This window comes from Polypterus senegalus, chromosome 13 (assembly GCF_016835505.1).
Source record: "Polypterus senegalus isolate Bchr_013 chromosome 13, ASM1683550v1, whole genome shotgun sequence".
Classification (NCBI taxonomy): domain Eukaryota; kingdom Metazoa; phylum Chordata; class Cladistia; order Polypteriformes; family Polypteridae; genus Polypterus; species Polypterus senegalus.
In genome coordinates this window covers 7556515-7579890 of record NC_053166.1, presented here as the reverse complement: position 1 = coordinate 7579890, position 23376 = coordinate 7556515, and the positions used below count along the sequence as shown (strand labels likewise).

Sequence of the window (23376 nt, the reverse complement as noted above, 5' to 3'; positions counted from 1 at the left end):
TGACTGTTCAGAATAATTCCTGTCCTTGCCAGGTGTTGCCTAATCTTATCCTTAATAATCCCTTCCATTAATTTACCAGTGATGCACATTAAGCTTGTTAGCCTATAGTTGCTTGGTTTGCCTGGTCACCCTTTTTAGATAATGGGATAATATTTCCCAATGTCCAGTCCTTCAGAATGTCTCTAGTGTCTCTAATGACTTCCTAAAAATATGTGTCAGAGGTTTGTATCTATACTCGCTAGCCTCCTTAATCACTCAAAGATAAATATTATCATTTGTCTTACATAAAAATGATTAAAAGACACACACCTACATATAGACTGTCAGTAATCACCTTTTAAAATGTAAGGGATGGGGGGAATTGAAGAAACATCATGTTTAGTTGTTTGTGCCTAAGAGTTGAGTTCTTAACAATTTAAGAATGAACAAATTGTGGTATTTCATAACATTCATTTCCTGAAGAGAGTATGCCAAGAATAACGGGTTGAGAGTCCCTGGCCGGCAGATATCACACGACATTTGCTCACATGCTGTATGTCTCAATAGTCTGCTGTAGTTAAGCACTTACTTTGATTAATGGGTCCTCTTTTATCTAAACTCCTGCTGTGTGACTACAGTTTGCAGTGACCAACAATCCAAGATCATCATCATCTACGTTTTTAACATTGGGTTTATATTTGGGGATTTGGGGCTGACCAGATGGTACAACATGTTAAGGACCCACACTTGACGCTCGATGAAAACCTAACAGTCTAGCAAACCTCAGCCGTTTGAACTGTTGATAGTGTCCATGCATCTGTAAATCAGGAGTTCCTCTAATACTTTAAAATGACGCTCATTACATTTTTTAAACAAAAAAAGCACCACAATCCTTCTGTAAAAATCTGTCCTGGATCAAAAGAGGAATCAATAAAGTGTCCCCATTGCCAAGTGAAAGTAACTTCTTCCAAATAAACCGATAAATATTTACTGATGCCTCATTAAATGTCACAACAACAGGCCGACCCTTAAGTTGCACCTTCAAGCTTCTTTTTTTTTCCCCCACTAGGGGGCTTTGCTGCTGCTAACGTGGTGTAATCTCAGAAGAACAGCAAGCGTGGGTCTCTGCGTATCGCGTACCTTGCTTGTGGTCCGATTGTTGTGAGCAAACTTTTTGTGAACTTTTCGTTTTGTTTTAAGCCCTACGATGGCTCCCAAGCGTCCTGCATCTTCCAAGAAGGGAAGGAAAGCGTTACATGGATGTCGCTTGCCATTACGGCTTGAATGAATTAACGGTACGCTACATTATTTTTATTATATTACTATTATATGATTATGTTACTCATATCCTTAGCCCGACATCCACATATCATATGTGTTTACAAAGTGTGTTTTAATAAGTTTACATGCGTTTACGGCGTGTGGGAGGGGTATTTTAAGGCTTAAACTATAAAAAAATGTTTATTTATATGGTCTTTCTATATCACGGATTTTCAGATATCGCTGATGGGTCTACAACGTAACTTCTGCGATAGGCGGGGGATCACTGTAACTGCCCATGAGTGAATTTTGTTTCTTTCTTTCAAATAAATAAACCAACTTTTTGCGAGTGTTTGTCTCTGTGATTTGTTAATTGTCTTTGCCAAAGCTATTCGAACGGGAAACTGTAAAAATTTTAATATGAATGGCATATTGATATCTCCTTTGATGTCTCACGTTATCCCCTGAAGATGTACTACATTGCCTTTCTTGGATACATCCTTCTTTCTACAGTAATTCATGCGGTGGAAGACCGGACAGTGTTAACATTTGTAGATATTCTTCGTGATATTGTATGTTGATGTTTTCGTGTTCCTCACCATCACCACCAACTGCTTCAGCATAGTCTATTGATGTGCATTTAACCGATTTGCCGTGTAACCGATTGACAATTTTCTCATTAATTTGTTTGACTTCATCGTTTCTCGGTGCTCATTTCTTCTGTTGATAACCCTTCGGGATGAAATTCTTCAATAAGGTTTGGACATAAGTCTTCTTTTATTGGGAACTTAAAGTGAGGAAAACGTAAAAATTTATAAGAGCTGGGAGCACAGGAACTGCGTCTGGCAAAGGCATTGACACGAGTGAGAGGTGAGAAGCCCGTGTGTGTGGTTGAATATGGTTGAGAGGAGGGCAGGACTTGAACAAATCTCATAGCCAAAATCTCATCTCACGGGACTTGAAATTATCTCTTTGAAAAAGTCTCGTCTCAGGATTTCCTTTTATAATAGAGAGACATATACTGCTATCAAGTGTCATTCCTAGAGATGATAAGGACCAGGACTATTCACTGGTTTTTTCCCTCAAGTGAGAATTAATCATCAACTTTCATGGAGCCTAACAATTTTTAATGACTTAAATAACAGAATGCTAGGGAATGGGTTTGATATACCTTTAGCTAAAACAAGAACTGACAGATTGGACCTGTACTCTTATGATTATCAATGCCTTTTATTGAACAACTAGCAAAATACCTGCGCTTCGCAGCGGCGAAGTACTGCCTTAAAATTTTTATTAAGAAGAAAATTAAACCTTTTTAAACTGAGTGAAAATATCCCAATAATTATTTGTTAAGGATCTCTTTGTATACCACATTGTGAGTTCGGCCCTCCGGTTGTAATCTGACCAAGCTGTGCGCTGAGCTTACTCTTGAGCATGCAATGTACAGTCGGCCATGTGAACAGCAATCTTGTCTCAAATCTCACAGCTTGGATTGCTGCTGTCGTAATCGGTTTGAGTTTCATGGTTTGTTTCAATTACAACAGTATTTGCAGGATTTGTTGTGTTGAAGTGACATTCGGCATCTGTCAAGCGTTGTAAGCACACAACCAGTTTCATCGATAAAATCACATCCAGCTTTTGAGAGTTTAAACATTCATAAACATCAAAGTGTCCACTACTCAAATCATCACCTGTCAATCTAAGATGTTTAAGAGGCATTGGCGGTTGTCGAAAGGTGTAAAATATTTGGCCATTTCGGTACACTTGAAAGCGACAACCGAACAATTCAGCGGCAACCATCAACTCACATGCAGAACCATAGGTGAAGGGCTTAAGCATTTGACTCTTCTAGTGCTCCTGTGTAGTCTAATTATCTCCTGTACCGTCATCAGTCCACACCTTGAACCTGTCCAGTCATTCAATACATAAGACACAATGGATATCAAGAGTGAGCCTGATATGGCCGTGCAATATGTAACACAGAGAATGGAAAAGGCAGGCGCCATCTCTGGGCATGGAAACCACTCGGTAAGTGACAGTTCTCTGATCGATGGTGATCACCTCGATAGACATGTTAATGGGGGTACGGTTGGAACGATAAAGGAAATGGGGACCTGAACAATGTAATGTAAGTCTAAAATACCTGCACAATAACTATAATCATAATAAATGAACAATAAAACAGCGGAGAAGCTGTGGATTAAATAAAAAGGCTGCAGTTATCAGCAGGGAGACGTGAATCCCATGGCGAAACAAGGAAGGGAATGTAGAGACTGGAGCGACGGATGGCCTTATATAGGCAGGCAGCCAACAATGTGAGAGGCATTGAGATGGGGACCCAACGCCGCCTCACACGGTGACCGAGCTGCAGGCTATGGACGTATATATGTACGTAAGTAGGATTCAGTTAGCGCTGGGAACCCGCGTACAAAATTTCTTGAAGATGGGCCCATAAGTAACAAAGACCGTTGGAAAGTTCAATATGGCGGCCGACAGTGGTGTCATACCACCGAAATAAGTACGTACATCGGTTTTGGTTAGCTCAGGGAAGCCACCTACCAAATTTCGTGAAGATGGGGCCATAAATAAGAAAGTTCAACATGGCGGACGTTGTTGACCGTTATAACCATTATGCGTAAAATTTCGAAATGAAACCTGCTTAACTTTTGTAAGTAAGCTGTAAGGAATGAGCCTGCCAAATTTCAGCCTTCTACCTACACGGGAAGTTGGAGAATTAGTGATGAGTCAGTGAGTCAGTCAGTCAGTGAGGGCTTTGCCTTTTATTCGTATTGATACATCTGGACGACTGCTCCTTGTAGTGCCAGGATCTCGGCTAATGTCGAGGAGAGGCCGAGCTTTTTCAGTTGTTGCTCCACGGCTTTGGAATGAGTTACCTCTGCACATCAGGTCTTCGTCCTCTGTCGAGGTTTTTAAAAGTCGGCTTAAGACCTTCCTTGTTTTCTTCTGTCTTTCATTGTGTATGATGGGATTGTGGTGGATGTTACAATTGGTTGTTTTATTAATCTGCTTTTGCATGATTGTTTGTATTGTGTTTATTTTAATGCTTTTTTGTACTGCACTTTGTTGTTTTAAATGTGCTTTTATAAATAAATAATCTAATCTAATCTAAAAACAAGCTACATACTCAGAAGACCCACAAAAGCGTTTCGCTGATTGGCGCTTTTAGTAAAATGCAGTACTAGGATTGGTTGAATTTCCATTCATTCTTAGCATCGTAAGGTTCTGAATTCCTAAAGCAATTGCTTTAATGCCTATATTCAGATTTTTCCATTGTTGAGTTCAAAAATAAACAGAAAAAAAGCTTCAAAAGGGATTGTAAATATATTTTTAACTGTTCAACATTACAGCTGTCTACCAAGTTCATAGGAGTTCCGGGTGGCTAAATTAGTTTGGCCAGTTCTTGAAAGCTTTATTTTGGGTAACACTGTAGTTAGAGCTGCTGCTTTAAGGAGCCAACATCCATCGTTCAAGTCCCACGCCCTGCTGTTGTCTGTCTGGACTTTGCATGTCCTCCCTGTGTGACCCTGTCCTGGGGTTCTCTGCTTTTCCTGTGCATATCCCCCAAAAAAAGGTGTTAATTAGGTGAGCTGGAAATTCCCATTTGGCCCTACGTAACAGAATTGCCAGTTGTCTAGGGGGGGTCCTGCCTTTGCCTAATGCTATGTGTGAAGACTCCAGCCTTCTCATATTCTGAAATCGGATTAAGCAGGTTTCAGAATATCATGTTTCATTTTAAATGTTATGTTATGCATTTTTAAAGAGCAATGCTATGCTAACACTTTCTTAGGCAATACAGAAAGTTTACATCAACTTTGAACATGGCCATCATTAAAACGTTCAAAGTGGAAGTCCAACATGGTGAACTTGATTTAATTCATTTCCTGTTACGACATTTAATATTTACCCAATAAGTAACATTTAAAAATTTAATAGAGAAAAATGAGATACAGAAGAAGATTTTATGAAAAGCACAAAACACCAGTTACTAAAACACAGCAATACATTTATTTAAATTGTACGTATGACTGATGGTTTGGATCCCCGATGCTGTATAGGGTGACCACTCCTGGACCTTTCAGCCCATGTAACTTTGAATTGGAACAAGCAAACGTGAAAATGGATGAACTACATTTTGTGTAAAATTATTGTATTTGTTAATATTAGAATTATTAGGCATACAACTGCATTTATTTTCAGTGGGCTTGCTTGATTAAACATCTTTTAGTTCAAATTCTGAATTTTATTTTGCTACACACTTTGAAGACCCACAAAAGCGTTTCACTGATTGGCACTGTTAGTAAAGTGCAGTATCTAGGATTGGTTGAATTTCCATTAATTCTTAACATCGTAAGGTTGAGAATTCCTAAAGCGATTGCTTCAATGCCTACATTCAGATTTTTCCACTGCTTGCAGTAACAGATTTAAAGACCTTACCTGCTGTTTACATGCAAAGGGTTCGGTTCAACTGTGTCTTCTCTTCCCATTTCATCTGCTGCCCCTCATGGTTTTAAAGCTTGACGGACCGATTTTCATGTCTGTTTAGTAACATTTCTTATGTGCTTCTCTCCTGTTTTTACTGCTCCACCACAAAAGCTGTTTTTCACCTGACTTGGTCACTTCCCCTTGGGAAGAAGCACTTCTGGTATTTTTAGTTTAGTTTCTCATTCTTTCCTGTTTGTTTTTTTTTTTCAAAATGCGCTCTACTATTATGTCAAAGCTCCACCTTGTGGAGGAAATGCTTATAACTGGAAGTGATATGAGGAAGAGAAACGGGAATCTGACTTGCTCAGGAGGGTCTGTTTTTCTCTCGGATTCCATTTCCTTTACCAAACTGTGTGTCTTAATCTCCGCACCGGAGCACACGGCCAAAGCAAACAAGGAAACAATCTGCTTTCTTTCTAACTACAGTAGTTTGCTTCCTTTTTCTTTTGCTATGTCATTGCACAACTTACTATGACATTAATTGCTGAAGATCCTTTCCTATTGTTATATCCTGCCACATTCACAATCCTGCCCTCTTTCCCTTTTAAACACAATCTCCATCTCACTCATCACCAAACAGATGTCCTCACCATTTATAAATGAATACCCCTCTTCCCAACCCCATTTATTAACATCCCTCCCTGCAGTGTCTTGAATAATGGGAGAAGTTATTTCATATACAGTATGTCACAAAAGTAAGTACACCCCTCACATTTTTGTAAATATTTTATTCTGTCTTTTCATGGGGCAGCACTGAAGATGTGACACTTTGACACAATGTCCAGTAGTCCGTGTACAGCTTGTATCACAGTGTCTGTCTGCTGTCCCCTCAAAATAACTCAACACACAGCCATTAATGTCTAAACCGCTGGCAACAAAAGCGAGTCCACCCCTAAGTGACAAATGTCCAAACTGTGCCCAAGTAGCCATTTTCCCTCCCCGGTGTCATGTGACTCGTTAGTGTTATAAGGTCTCAGGTGTGTTACATTTGCTGTCATCGCTCTCACACTCTCTCTCATACTGGTCACTGGAAGTTCAACATGGCACCTCATGGCAAAGAACTCTCTGAGGATCTGAAAAAAAGAATTGTTACTCTACAAAAAGATGGCCGAGGCTACAAGAAGATGGCCAACACCCTGAAACTGAGCTGCAGCACGGTGGCCAAGACCACACAGCGACAGGTTTAACAGGACAGGCTCCACTCAGAACAGGCCTCGCCACGGTCGACCAAAGACGCTGAGTGCCACGTGCTCAGCGTCATATCCAGAGATTGTCTTTTGAAAATAAATGTATGAGTGCTGCCAGCATTGCTGCAGAGGTCAGCCTGTCAGTGCTCAGACCATACGCCCGCCGCACATGGCATCAAATTTGTCCCAGAAGGAAGTCTCTTCTAAAGATGATGCACAAGAAAGACAAGCAGACTAAGGACATGGATTACTAAAACTGATGAGACCAAAATTAACTTGTTTAGTTCAGATGATGTCAAGAGTGTGTGGCATCAACCTGTTGAGGAGTACAAAGACAAGTGTGTCTTGACCACAGCCAAGCATGGTGGTGGGAGTGTCGTGGTTTGGGGCTGCATGAGAGCTGCGGGCACTGGGAAGCTACAGCTCATTGAGTGAACCATGAATGCCAACATGTACTGTGACATACTGAAGCAGACCATATGATCCTCTCCCTTTGGAAACTGAACATGATAACAACCCCAAACACACCTCCAAGATGACCACTGAGGGTAAAGGTGCTGGACTGGTCAAGCATGTCTCCAGACCTAAACCCTATTGAGCATCTGTGGGGCATCCTCAAATGGAAAGTGGAGGAGCACAAGGTCTCTAACATCCACCAGCTCCTTGATGTCATCATGGAGGAGTGGAAGAGGAGTCCAGTGGCCACCTGTGAAGCTCTAATGTACTCCATGCCCAAGAGAGTTAAGGCAGTACTGGAAAATAATGGTTGGCAGCCACAATACTGACACTTTGGGCACAATTTGGACATTTGTCACTTAGGGGTGGACTCACTTTTGCTGCCAGCGGTTTAGACATTAATGGCTGTGTGTTGAGTTATTTTGAGGGGACAGCAGACTGTTATTATACAAGCTGTACACGGACTACTGGACATTGGATCACAGTGTCATATCTTCAGTGTTGTGCCATGAAAAGATATCATAAAATATTTACAGAAATGTGAGGGGTGTGCTCACTTTGTGAGATACTGTAAGTTGTTACATAAAGTCGGTCCTTATTCGAGCCAAACAACTGGAATTCTCCACCTACTCCAAGTTCCATAAAGTTGATTTAAAAAAAAAAAACAGAAAAAAAGCCCCCAAAGGGATTGTAAAGACACTGCTCAAAAAAATGAAAGGAACACTTTGAAAACACATCAGATCTCATTGGGAAAAAAGAAATCCTGCTGGCTACCACTACTGCTATGGACTGATGTGGTGATGTGTGAGAAACAAAAGGATTGAAATGAAAATGATGAACCGACAGCAGGACACTCTGAAAATGAAAGTGAAAAAATGATGCGTCTGGCAGGCAGACAGACGAGTCCATTTTGCCGAAATGTTATTGCAGAAACTCCAAATCCACCTCAGTAGTTTGTATGCCGCCCACCATGCCTGACAACGTCCTAATGAGATGACAGATGGTGTCCTGGGGGATCCCCTCCCAGATCTGGACCAGGGCATCACTGAGCTCCTGGACAGGCTGAGGTGTCGGATTGGCTCAAACATAATGTCCCACCTAGAGGTGTTCTATTGGATTGCGGTGAGGCGAGTGAGCGTGGGGGGAGGCCAGTCAATGGTATCAGTTCCTTCATCCTCTCACCACATGAGGCCAGCATTGTCGTACACCAGGAAGAACCAGCATAGGGTCTGATAATGGGTCCAAGGATTTCATCCTGATAGCTAATGGCAGTCAAGGTGCCGTTGTCTCACCTGTAGAGGTCTGTGTGTCCCTCCATGGATATGCCTCCCCAGACTGACCATCACTGACCCACCACCAGTCCAGTCATGCTGAATGATGTTACAGGCAACATAACGTTCTCCACGGCTTCTCCAGACTCTTTCACGTCTGTCACATGTCCTCAGGGTGAACCTGCTCTAATCTGTGAAAAGCACAGGGCACCAATTCTGGTATTCTGTGGCAAATGCAAATCGAGCTCCACGGTGCCCACTTGAGGATGTCGGGCCCTCAGGCCACCTTCATGAAGTTTGTTTCTGATTGCTCAGAGTCATTCACACCAGTGGCAGGCCTGCCTGCTGGAGGTCACTTTGTAGTCTCTGCCAGTCCTGGAATCTCCTCCAGGCCCTTGAGACTGTGCTGGGAGAGGCAGCAAACCTTCTAGCAATGGGAGGCACATATTGATGTGCCTGCCATCCTGGAGGGGTTGAACTACCTGTGCCAACTCTGTAGGGTCCAGGTATGGCCTCATGCCACCAGTAGTGACACTGACCGCAGCCAAATGGAAAATGAGTGACAAACAAGATGAGGAGGAAAAAATGTCAGTGGCCTCCCTCCACCTGTTAACCCATTCATTCCTGTTTTGGGGGTCATCTCATTGTTGCCCATCTACTGCCCCAAAGCAGTTGAAACTGATGAACAAGCCCCTCTGCTACTTAACGGACCACATCAATAGCCCAGAAGTGTCACTGGCTTGATGCTATACTCGGATTAAAATGAGTTCCTTTGATTTTTTTGAGCAGTTTATATTTTTTAACTGTTCAACGTTACAGCTGTCTACCAAGTTCATCGGAGTTCTGGGAGGCTAAATTAGTTTGGTCAGCTCTTGAAAGCTTTATTTTGGGTAACACAGTGGTGGGAGCTGCTGCTTTAAGGAGCCAACATCCATCGTTCAAGTCCCACGCCCTGCTGTTGTCTGCCTGGACTTTGCATGTCCTCCCTGTGTGACCCTGTCCTGGGGTTCTCTGCTTTTCCTGTGCATATCCCCAAAAAAAGGTGTTAATTAGCTGCACTGGCAATTCCCATTTGGGCCTTCATAATGGAATTGCCAGTTGTCTAGGGGGGGTCCTGCCTTTGCCTAATGCTATGTGTGTAGATTCCAGCCCTCTCATATTCGTATATCTGATTAAGTGAGTCTGAGAATGTCGTGTTTCATTTTAAATTTTATGTTATGCATTTTTAAAGAGCAATGCTATGCTAGCGCTTTCTTAGGCAATACAGAAAGGTTACATCAACTTTGAACATGGCCATCATTAAAATGCTCAAAGTGAAAGTCCAACATGGTGTACTTAATTAATTTCCTGTTACGACATAAAATGTTTACCCAATAAGTAACATTTACAAATTTAATATAGAAAAATGAGATACAGAACAAGATTAATAAAAAGCACAAAAAACACCAGGTACTAAAACACTGAGATGCATTTGTTTAGATTTTACATATGACTGATGGTTTGGATCCCTGATGCTGTATAGGTGATGCGACAACTCCTGGACCTTTCAGCCCCTGTAACCTTGAATTGGAACAAGCAAACGTGAAAATGGATGAACTAGTTTTTGTGTAAAATAATTGTATTTATTAATATTGCAATTATTAGGCATAAAACTGCATTTATTTTTCAGTGGGCTTGCTTGATTAAACATCTTTTAGTTCAAATTCTGAATTTTATGTTCTTCCTTCAGTAGGGATTTTTCAAAGTGCAGTAAATTACAGATTCTGTTCTTAGTAACAACTAGCCGTCCCCCACGGCTCCATCTGAATAGTAGTGAAACAGGACAGCAAGGGGTCCCTGCCCGGCTCCCCACTCCTGATGTCACGCTTCCCTCCCTCCTCGGCCCACAGCCTCTGTCTCAGATTAGCGCAGATATCTCGTTCCTGCAAGCAAACTATGATCCCAAGCCCAATGAGAGAAGTCGCAAAATCAACCGGGATGTTCAAGCAAATTATAGAAAAAAAATACGATCTAAATCCGTAAAGTAGTTCTCTCGTTTGCTAGCTAAGGGGATGTAAGATACGCCCTGAAGTTGGAGCGTGAATGAGGAGGGCTCCGCCCACATCGTCTGTGTTGGATTCGCACAAATAAATCGCTACCACAAGCGAACTATGATACTTATCGCGATGAGAGAAGTTGCAAAATCAACCGGAATGTTCAAGCAAATTCTAGAAAACAATCTGATCTAAATCCGTAAAGTAGTTCTCTGGTTCACTGGCAAAGCAGATGTAAAATATACCCTGAGGCTAGAGTGTGAGTGAGGAGGACCCCGCTCGCAGCGTCTGTGTCGGATTGGCGCAAATAAATTGGCACTGCAAGCGAAGTATGATGCTTAGCGCGATGTGAGAAGTCGCAAAATCAACCGGAATGTTCAAGCAAATTCTAGAAAAAAAACCCAATCTAAATCCGTTAAATTGTTCTCTTGTGGAGATTGGATTTTATATATATTGAGACTTAGGGGGCTTTGCTCGGCCATCCCCAGGTTTGGTTTACCAGATGTACAATTTAAAACAATACTGTACTTGTCCTTTATTTTCGGCCCTGAGCGTAGTTAAATCTCTTTCTTGCAGGACGTATAATGCTGCTCAGTTTGTGAAAGGGGGGCTGAACACACGGTAAGGAGAAGCGGTCGGATCATCTGCTGGCTTGTTGCTGCTGGCGAGCTGCGTATTCTGCTTGGCGCACTGCGCGTCGATCATTTAAAAGTCTACATCAGCTGTCCTTTTGCCACTTCGTGTCTCTACCGCTCGCGTTGTGAAAGGGGGGAGGGAAGGGTTGTGTTGAACGGGGAGGGGGGAAGGGTTGTGTTGAACGCATGCTAAGGACTTGCAGTCGGATCATCTGCTGGCTTGCTGCTGCTGGGGAGCTGCGTGTTCAGCTTGTTGCTTGTCATTGTTTTAAGAGCTGGGAGTACTTGAAGCGTGTCTGCCAAAAAACATTCCAACAACTGCTAGGTTAGATGTCCGTGAACTTGTTTAAAATGTTGTCTCACTGTCTTGTCTTGCGTGACATTAAAGTGTCTCTCGTGGGACGTCAGATTGTCTTCTGAGAAGATCACGTCTCGTCTCCCTTCCAAGATTTTTTTTTTATAATAGAGAGATATGTGGCCGGGTGCAGGAATGACAAGTCTGGCTGCACTAAAGAAATTTTGGGGCGCCTACTGGGTCATCGCTTTTATTGTCCGGAGGCAGCAAAATAAGTAGGAGGTACAGTCGTTCTACCAGAGCTCTGACTGGATGGTTGCTCTTGCCAGTAATGACGACTCATTCTGGGATGCCAGGGATTTTTGGTGGCTGTACCAGAAGGGGCGGGGTTAAATGCCATCACCAGGCAGCTTTTTGGCCCTGTTGGGAAAGAAGGAGATGACATCATTAGCAGCAGTGCCTACTCTCGTCTTGGCGGGTTAGTACGTACATCATCTGAACCTGTGAGGAGGTCCTCCGATGCGCATGCGTAACAACATATTTATCACAATATATTACTTTTGGCACTAGTCATCCCTACAAACCTGTAAAGCTATATTTTTCGTATCACCTTTTACAAAACGCACCATCTCATGCCATTTTCCAAAGCATGCAATAGTAAAACTGCAACCCATTTTACCTTAGAAGTGCCATGGTGGCGCAAAGGTTTTACTTTCAGCCTTGTCCCTGTGGAGTTTGCACTTTGTCCTTGTGTCTATGTAAGTTTTTCCCCGGTTAGTTTCTTTTCACATCCCAAAGACATACATGTTAGGACAATCTTTGATTATAAACTGGCCCAGCGTGGCAGAGGCTGAGTGGGCATACAAGTACCTACTTCTCATTCCAGGATTTGATGCTGCCATCTGCCCAGTCTTGCTGAGTAATTACAAACTTGTAAGGAGGTCCTCTAATATGTATGCATGAGAAATAATAATAATAACAACAATAATAATAAAGGTATTTCACTTGCCTTTCATTCTTAGCAGGATACTTTCTATTCTTTTTACTTCATTGACGATTTGGTGTAAACTGTTATTACCCTGAGAGATCACCCAGAACATTAACAGTTACTGTACCTCCCAGTGTCTCACTAAAGCCATACCCCACTAGTACTGAAGCCCATGTCGCTGAGTATGGCCAGAAGAGGGCACCAAAGCATCATTGTACAGTAATTCACCAATCTTTTCTGTTTTGCAGAAACACAATTTGCCTTACAGATCGATGCTTCACAGTGTATAAAAATGTCTGCATTTCAACTTATGCATTGTTATTAAAAGGGGTCTCAAATTCTGTGCTTCTGTAGGAAAAAGAAAGACCAGATGTTCCTCAGAATTGAGACTTGAACATGTCTGCTTTGTATATAGGAATCCTAAAATCCACACTAAATATCACATCTTTAGATAGAGAGATAGATAGATCGATACTTTATTAATCCCAAGGGGAAATTCACATCCTCCAACAGCAGCATATGATAAACAATAATATTAATTAAAGAATGATAAAAATGCACGTATAACAGACAATAACTTTGTATAATGTTAACATTTACCCCCTCCGGGTGGAATTGAAGAGTCACATAGTGTGGGGTCTCCTCAGTCTGTCAGTATTTAAGTGATTTCTTGATTGAAACAGGTGTGGCAGTAATCAGGCCTGGGGGTGGCTACGGAAATTGAACTCAGGTGTGATACACCACAGTTAGGTTATTTTTGAACAAGGGGGCAATTACTTTTTCACACAGGGCCATGTAGGTTTGGATTTTTTTCTCCTAAATAATAAAAACCATCATTTAAAAACTGCATTTTGTGTTTACTTGTGTTATATTTGACTAATGGTTAAATGTGTTTGATGATCAGAAACATTTTGTGTGACAAACATGCAAAAGAATAAGAAATCAGGAGGGGGGCAAATAGTTTTTCACACCACTGTATATCTCCCTATTATAAAAGACAATCTTGAGATGAGACGAGCCAAGAGATTTTTTCAAGTCCCACCCTCCTCACAACCGTTTTCAAACACGCCGACTGGCCACACACCTCTCATTGGTGTGAATGCTTTTGACAGACACAGTTCCTGCGCTCTCGCTCTTATACATTTTTACGTTTTCCTCACTTTAAGTTCCCATTAAAAGAAGACGTATCATGTCCAAATCTTATAGAAGGATTTCATCCCGAAGGGTTATCAACAGAAATAATGAGTACAGGGGCAATCCCAGCACCGAGAAACGATGAAGTCAAACGAATTAACGTGAAAATTGTCAGTCGGCCACACAGCAAATTAGTGAAATGCGTATCAATAGACTCTGCTGAAACAGTTGGTGGTGATGGTGTGGAAGATGAAAACATCAACTTACAATATGACAAAGAAAATCTACAACCGTGAACACCGGCCAAATTACTGTAGAAAGAAGGATGTATCGTATATGACAATTAACAAATCACAGAGACAAACATTCAAAAAAATCGGTTTATTTATTAGAGAGAAAGAAACAAAATTCACTCACGGGCAGTTATACGTTGTGTTGTCATGATACAAGTCCAAACAAATGCGATATTGACGAAAAGTTAATTAAAAAATTGCTTTTACTGAAGTTTTACAGTAAAAGTGTAAGTTTTAAAAGTATTTGCATGTTAATTTCAAAGCCAAAAAAGAACGAAAATGTATAACGCAACAAATACCTCTAACATGAAACATAATTTTCTTTCAAATTATTACATTTTACTATTTTTAATATGGTTAATTACTCATTGTAATGTAAAATAGTTAGTTCTTATTATGCATATGTAACAATTCCCAAGAAAACGACAATCTGTTTAAATTGTAGTTTCATTTCCTCATACGTGAGCGGCAGATCTGCGAAGTGGCTAGCGTGTAGCGCCCGTCCGGGGGTTGGCAAGAGATATTAAATTATATGTTTAAATGGTGTGGTGTTTTTGGGGTGATGTTCACTGCCATTTCTCTTCCACACATGGTGTGTTTACAATGACATCCAAAGAGTTCCATTTTGTTCTCATCTGACCAGACTCCTCTTCTTCTTCTTTCAGCTGCTCCTGTTAGGGGTCGCCAAAGCAGATCATCTTCTTCCATCTCTTCCTGTCCTCCTCATCTTGTTCTGTCACACCCATCACCTGCATGTCCTCTCTCACCACATCCATAAACCTTCGCTTAGGCCTTACTTGTCTCCTCTTCCCTGGCAGCTCTACCCTTACCATCCTTCTCCCAGTATCTCCCTCATCTCTCCTCTACACATGTCCAAATCAATTTCGCCTTTATGACTTTGTCTCATAACTGTCCAAGCTGAGCTGACCCTCTAATGTCCTCATTTCTAATCCTGTCCATCCTCGTCACACCCAATGCCAATCTTAACATCTTTAACTCTGCCACCTCCAGCTCTGTCTCCTGTGCCACCGTCTCCAGCCCATATAACATAGCTGGTCTCACTACCGTCCTGTAGACCTTCACTGTCACTCTTGCTGATATCTGCCTGTCACAAATCACTCCTGACACTCTTCTCCAGACTCTATCCTCCCAGTATTTCATTGGCTTGTCCAAATGTTGTGCAGCAAACTTTCAACGAGCTTCAACGTGCTTTTTCTTCAGCAGTGGAGTCTCACGTGGTGTGCTTACAGGCCATGGCGCTTGAATGCGTTACTTCTTGTTCTCTTTGAAACAACTGAACCTGCTAATTCCAGATCTTTCTGAAGCTCTTGGCAAGTGGTCATTGGCTCTTCTGATTATTCTTTTGACTCCTCTGTCAGAAATCTTGCTAGGATCACCTGGTCGTGGCCATTTTATGGTGAAATGCTGTTCTTTCCACTTCCAGATTATGGCCCCAATGGTGCCTACTGGAACATCCAGAAGTTTAGAAATACGTCTGTCACCAGTGCCATCAGGATGTTTGTGAAGATCTTTGCTTTTACCCATCATGAGATGCTTCTTATGTGACATCTTGGTAATGATGGGCCATCAATTTGGACTAAACCAGCTGATATTCATTTGCACTGACAGGGGACTATCAGGATTGACAGATTTCTGCTGCTTTCTTGGCTTCCCATGCCTTTTTGCACCTCCTTTTCTTCATATTTTCAATACTTCTTCCCTGTGTCTTTCCACTTCATTGCACAAATCTTAATTTATGGACTTATTTGTTTTGAATCCTTTGTATGTGTGGATTACTTGGGTTGTTACCGACATCTGGCATACATTTCATGTCTGTCGCCACATTAGAAATATATTTACTGAGAAAAACGTTGACGCATTCAATACTTATTTTCCCCGCTGTATGTGTAAAACAAGTAACTGAAACACATTTGTCGCAAAATAAACCAAACATTTGAGCTGTACAGCTTCCAGTATTGAGCCATCCAGCATCTCATTGTGTTTTTGGAAACTACATTGCAAGATTTAATCACAAGTTTAAGTTAAACTGTTGAAGCGAGAGATTAGCATAGAGCTAAATCTGAAGAATTGTTCAGTGAATAACACTGTCGCGCATGTTCGTCACAGGGTGACCCTCTGAGTTCTTCCCATGTATGTAGTTCCACCCCAGGTCAAGAGGGGGCATACCATTAACTATTGTGGCGGGCGGCCGGGTCCCATGCCTGGCTGGGACGCCCCTTCTACTTATGGATCTAGGGGAGCATCCATGGGCTCCTCAGTACCTCCCCCGGGACACTTGGTGGCAGCCTCCCTGGTTGACGATGGTGCCTCAGTTTCTCACAGGGTTCCATGGGAGATGGAGTTCTCCACAACCCTGTGGGGATCTGGGGTGGCCACCAGGGGGTGCTGCATGGATCCCGGAGCCAACATGGACACCTCTAGGAAAAGAAAATCTGAACACATCACTCCAGTTTTGATGTCACTACACTGGTTACCTGTGTGATTCAGGGTCGACTTTAAAATTCTGCTTATGGTTTATAAAGCCTTAAATAATCTCACTCCATCGTATATATCGGAATGTCTGACTCCTTATATTCCAAATCGTAACCTCAGATCCTCAAATGAGTGTCTCTTTAGAATTCCAAGAACAAAACTTAAAAGAAGTGGTGAGGCGGGCAGGCGGCCTTCTGCTGTTATGCACCTCAAATCTGGAATAGCCTGCCAATAGGAATTCACCAGGCTGATACAGTAGAGCAGTTTAAAACACTGCTGACAACACATTACTTTAACATGGCCTTTCTATAACTTCACTTTAACTTAATCCTGATACTCTGTATGTTCATTTCCTCATAATAACTATTCATGGTGGCTCTAAAATCCGTACTGACCCCTACTCTCTCTTCTGTTTCTTTTTCCGGTTTCTTTGTGGTGGTGACCTGCGCCACCTCCACCTACTCAAAGCTTCATGACGCTCCAACAATGATGGATGGATTAAAAGGCAGAACTCAACGTGACCATCTTCATCATCAAGCCCTCCCGCGAGAACCCTAAATCCAAAGAGGACTGTTTCATTGATGTTAGGTAGATTGCCCAGAGGGGACTGGTCAGGTGGTCTCATGGTCTGGAATCCCTGCAGATTTTATTTTTTTCTCCAGCCGTCTGAAGTATTTTTTTTTGTTTTTTCTGTCCACCCTGTCCATTGGACCTTACTCTTATTCTATGTTAATTAATGTTGACTTATTGTGTTTTCTTACTGTGTCTTTTATTTTTCTATTCTTTATTATGTAAAGCACTTTGAGCTACTGTTTGTATGAAAATGTGCTATAGAAATAAATGTTGTTGTTGTTGTCTCTACAGCTCCGCCCAGAAGTGCAATCAGCAACAGGTGATCAAGCACCTGGAGCACTTCCGGGTGGGCTATAAAAAGGGCCAGCATCCACCACTCAGGAGCCAGAATCAGGAGGAAAAGGACGAGGTTGCCTGGGAGGAGTGGTGGTGCCAAGGTGGAGGATTGTGTGTTGTGGGTTAAGTGCTTTGGGACTGTGTTGTAGCTGGGGGGGGGTTCACAGAGAAGATGTGCCCTCCAGCTGAAGAAAATAAAAGTCTTGTTTGGATTTTACACATGCCGGGTCAGGCGCAATATAGTGCCTTTCTCACACTATGTTATCTTCCTTTTCCCCCCACAGAACCGAGAAACTGCCCAGTAAGGGCAACCGATTCCCCCCCTTCCTGTCTCAGGGTGATAAGAGCACAGCCACCCTGAAGGAGGCGAAACTTCATTGCCAAGCAGCCAAAGAGATGGAGCTCCTCCATCACCTTAGCCCCATTTAGGATTACGTAGCCCCACTCTTGAAGGAGGCTTTCATTTGTCGTGGTTTTGATGCCATTGTGCATTTGTTTTCTTTATTATTATTTGAAGTAAATGGGGAAGGTCGGGTTGGCGTCCCAAAATTTGTTTTGTCACGACCTGCCAATCCCTTGGATGACCACACAAAACCCAATCAAGTGTTCTGTGGCCAGCGTGGCTTAGTGATGAATTCTGAGCCCACTAAATTCCTGGGCAAGGTGATCGTTTCCTGCCCAGTCCACAGTTGGTGCAATGAGGAGGAGCAACGTTTGACAGGTTATAGATTTGAATCCAAAAATAGCAAGCAACAGTTGTTAACAAGAGCTTTTTTAAAGTTTCACTTCTTGTACATCGCACAGCCTTCCCCTGTCGCCCGCCTTGTGCCTAATGCTGCGTTCACCTGCTATCAGACAGATCTAAGTTTTGGAAATTCCTCGTTGTAAATGTGTGGACGCCAGGCGTCACTGTTGCCTCTTTTTACCCCAACAGACAGAAGCAGAACACAGGCTCAAAACACCAAGCAGTTATTTAATTTCTTTTTCTTGAGCATGAGCACCACGGCCACAAACAAACAGACAAGTAATTACTAAAAATCACAAAACTATTGTTTCTTTCCTCCAGCACACCTCCCAGCACGCTCTGTCCTACACCTCCCGACTCTGGCTTGCTTGCTGGGTGGTGTGCTGGAGGAAAGAAACAATAGTTTTGTCATTTTTAGTAATTACTTGTCTGTTTGTTTGTGGCCGTGGTGCTCATGGGCACTTTAAAGAACAAGAAAAAGAAATTAAATAACTGCTTGGTGTTTTGAGCCTGTGTCCTTTATATAGTTCTTGACCCGGTCAGACTGAGAACTCAAGTTTTTCGTCAGCCCGGAAGTACTTCTGGATTTCCTTCCTCATGACTTGACAGTACTTCCGGGCTTTAAGGGAAGCACGACTCCCCGGTCCTTCCATAGCACCCCCTGGCAGCACCCAGCAACATTTATTTCCAGAGCATATTTTCATACAAATTATGTAGCTCAAAGTGCTTTACATGATGAAGAAAGAGATAAAAAGGACAAAGTAAGAATTAAAATAAGAGAACACTCATTAACATAGAATAAAAGTAAGGTCTGAAGGGCCAGGGAGGACAGAAAAAACAAACAAAACTCCAGACAGCTGGAGAAAAAATCAAATCTGCAGGGGGTCCAGGCCATGAGACCACCCGGCCCCCTCTAGGCATTCTACCTCACATCAATGACCTCAATCAGTCCTCACTGTATTCAGGGTTCTCATGGAAGGACTTGATGATGATGGTCACGTGGCCTTTAATCCATCAATGGAGGGACATCACGGTGCTTTGATTAGGTGGTGATGGCGCAGATCGCCACCCCAGAAAACCAGAAAAAGAACAGAAGAGAAAGTAGGGGTTAGTACAGATTTTGGAGCCACCATGAATAGTAATGATAATTAATTGAATATGCAGAGCATCAGGATTAAATTAAAATGAAGTCATGAGAAAGCCATGTTACAGTAATGAGTTTTCAGCAGTTTTTTAAAGTGCTCCACCGTATCAGCCTGGCTATTCCAGATTTGAGGTGCATAACAGCAGAAGGCCGCCTGCCCGCCTCACCACTTCTGTTAAGTTTAGCTCTTGGAATTCTAAGCAACAACAACAACAACAACATTTATTTCTATAGCACATTTTCATACAAACAGTAGCTCAAAGTGCTTTACATATTAAAGAATAGAAAAATGAAAGACACAATTATAAAACAAAATAAATCAACATTAACATCGAATAAGAGTAAGATTCAATGGCCAGGGGGGACAGAAAAAACAAAAAAACTCCAGACGGCTGGAGAAAAATAAAATCTGTAGGGATTCCAGACCATGAGACCACCCCAGTCCCTCTGGGCATTCTACCTAACATAAATGAAACAGTCCTCTTTGGATTTAGGATTCTCACGGAAGGGCTTGATGATGATGATGGTCACGTAGACTTCTTCCTTTTAATCCGTCCATCATTGTTGGAGCATCATGAAGTTTTGAGTAGGTGGAGGTGGCGCAGGCCACCACCACAAAGAAACCGGAAAAAGAAACAGAAGAGAGAGTAGAGGTTAGTACAGATTTTAGAGCCACCATGAATAGTTATTATGATGAATTGAACATATAGAGTATCAGGATTAAGTTAAATTAAGATTAAAATGAAGTTATAAAAAGGCCATGTTAAAGTAATGTGTTTTCAGCAGTGTTTTAAAGTGCTCTACTGTATCAGCCTGGTGAATTCCTATTGGCAGGCTATTCCAGATTTTAGGTGCATAACAGCAGAAGGCCGCCTCACCACTTCTTTTAAGTTTTGTTCTTGGAATTCTAAGGAGACACTCATTTGAGGATCTGAGGTTACGATTTGGAATATAAGGTGTCAGACATTCCGATATATAAGATGGGGCGAGATTATTTAAGGCTTTATAAACCATAAGCAGAATTTTAAAGTCAATTCTGAATGACACAGGTAACCAGTGTAGTGACATAAGACTGGTGTGATGTGTTCAGATTTTCTTTTCCTAGTTAGGATTCTAGCAGCTGCATTCTGCACTCGTTGCAAATGATTTATATCTTTTTTGGGTAGTCCTGAGAGGAGTGCGTTACAGTAATCTAGTCGACTGAAAACAAACGCGTGAACTAATTTCTCAGCATCTTTCAGTGATATAAGAGGTCTAACTTTACTTATGTTTCTTAAGTGAAAAAATGCTGTCCTAATGATCTGATTAATATGTGATTTAAAATTCAGATTACAGTCAACAATCACCCCTAAGCTTTTTACCTCCGTCTTGACTTTTAATCCTAATGTATCCAGTTTATTTCTAATAGCCTCATTGTATCCATTATTGCTGATCACTAAAATTTCAGTTTTCTCTTTATTTAACTTGAGAAAATTACTATTCATCCATTCTGAGATACTAGTCAGACATTCTGTTAGTGAATCAATAGAATCAGGGTCATCAGGTGCTATTGATAAGTACAGCTGTGTGTCATCAGCATAGCTGTGGTAGCTCACATTGTGCCCTGAGATAATCTGACCTAACGGAAGCATGTAGATTGAGAAGAGCAGCGGACCCAGGATAGAGCCTTGTGGAACACCATATGGATATCATGTGTCTTGAGTTGTAATTACCACAACTAACAAAAATTTTCTCCCTGTCAGGTAGGATTCAAACCAATTTAAGACCCTGCCAGAGAGGCCCACCCATTGACTAAGGCGATTTCTAAGAATATTGTGATCAATGGTGTCAAATGCAGCACTCAGATCTAAGAGGATGAGAACAGATAAATGGCCTCTGTCTGCATTCACCCGCAAGTCATTTACTACTTTAACGAGTGCAGTTTCTGTGCTGTGATTTGTTCTAAAACCCGACTGAAATTTATCAAGAATAGCATGTTTATTGAGGTGGTCATTTAACTGCATAATGACTGCCTTCTCCAGAACTTTACTTAAGAAGGCAGGTTCGAGATGGGTCTAAAATTTTCAAGAGCGAGGGTCAAGATTATGTTTCGTAAGTAGGGGTTTAACTACAGCAGTCTTAAGACAGTCTGGGAAGACCCCCGTATCTAGTGACGAATTTACTATGTCAAGAACATTATCAATTAGCACGCCTGATACTTCTTTGAAAAACCTTGTTGGTATCGGGTCAAGGACGCAGGTGGAGGGTTTTAATTGAGAGATTATTTTCTTTAAATTAGGTAAATCTATCCTAGTGAAAGAGTTTAATTTGTTTATAACAGGATGCTGGGGTTTAGGAGGATCTTTAGTGTTGGAGGGATATACTATGTTATTTCTAATATCATTAATTTTTTGATTGGAAGCAGACCCTCATTTGAAGATCTAAGGTTATGATTTGGAGTGTAAGGTGTAAGACACTCTCATATATAAGATGGAGCAGATTATTTAAGGCTTTGTAAACCATAAGCAGGATTTTAAAGTCAATTCTGAATGACACAGGTAACCAGTGTAGTGACGCTCAGACTGGGGTGATGTGCTCAGATTTTCTTTACCTAGGGCTGAGATAGCAAACTCCAACTCCCAGGGTGCCCTGTGGGAATCTGGGGCACCGCTATACACCTGGGGAGCTGCCCATCTAGTGTCTTGGAGGAGGAAGCGTCCAAAAAACTCACTGCCTTCCCCCATCCTTTCATTCTCGGGGCATCCCGGCCGGGTTGAGCTGCGGGACGTCCATCACAACGTGTACATCCTACAAATCTCAGAGCTCTGAATTGGACAATTTAGACAAAATAAAGAATTCTTTGAGTTGTGACACAATGCTAACCTTTTGCCTTGGTTAGATGTATACCGGGCTGGCTCGTGATGGGTGCAAGGGGTACTTGGCACTTTTTAATTTAATACTACATATTAACGCTACATTTTCTACACATGCGTTTTGCCTGTGTATTACACCAGAATGGCACTTGATAATCATAAAATGGTCATGAAATCATTACTTCATTTTCATAAATTCAACTAACTTTCTGCCTCTCCAAAACGTTGGCATGTCTTTGAATCAAAGTGTTATTATTAATGCTGTGAGTGCAATCAGATTAGGACTGAAGCAAATTTATGAAGCATCCAGGGCAACTAAATATGAAAAAGAACTCAAAAAGCAGAGCAACTGCTGAGTCAACTGCAGTAAAACTGGACGGTTTCCAATTTATCTGTGGAATTGTAATCTGATATAAAGTTTTGTCTCATGTGAACTGTACAAGCAAACAATTACAAGTCTGTCATCATTCAAATATCGTCAACTGCATGAGAATCAATTGACTTGACTTTTTCGTTTTATCTTTTAATGAAGGAAAGTATGAGAAGTACATACAGGATGCAAACGTGTTGTCTAAAGAGCCCAGAAGGTAATTCAGAATCTTACCACATCACCTCGACGTGAACTGCTTGTCCACAGTTGACTTCACAGAGGAGAGCCACATTCCCCACCAGCCTTGGACTTGGAGCCACTGTGTCACTTGTAAGTATTTCACTGATCATACCCTTATATCGGGCTAATTCGATATTAAACCAGTCTAAAAAACGTTATTTTTTTTGCTAGGAAGTGTCCAGCCGTGTGCATGGGTGAAGCAGGGCTATCGGACCATTTCAGGGAGCACCTTCAGATCTTACAAAACTCCATTGTAGAACACTTCACACCCCTCGATCACAGCCACACTGATCTTTCTGTTTGTGTCCCTTCACAGAGATTTAAAAACACTTTCTAAAAGAAGAAGCTCGGCTCATTCTCAGCCTGGGATGTCGCATTTCTCCAGGTATCTCGAATCAGCAGGAAACAGATTAGTTAATTTTTGAGATGAATCGGCAGATGCGCGAAAAAACCAAAGCAAATAAAACATAAAATGACTGAAACCGAGACTAGATGCAAGAAATTCAAAAATCAGGCAAGATGTCAAAACCTAGCAAAACACGAAATTAAGGATTTACCCACAAAGCCTGGGACATTATGCTTGAGCTTC

General features: G+C 41.8%; 1 protein-coding gene across 1 annotated transcript in view; it reads right to left on the bottom strand.

The window, feature by feature from the left end:
• LOC120541903 (toll-like receptor 13) overlaps positions 1–5906 on the bottom strand; it is a 47257-nt gene extending 41351 nt beyond the window's left edge. The window contains exon 1 of the mRNA XM_039773865.1: positions 5695–5906. The gene's annotated coding sequence lies outside the window, so the exon portion shown is untranslated. The remainder of the gene's footprint in view (positions 1–5694) is intronic.
• Positions 5907–23376: the final 17470 nt, after the last annotated feature.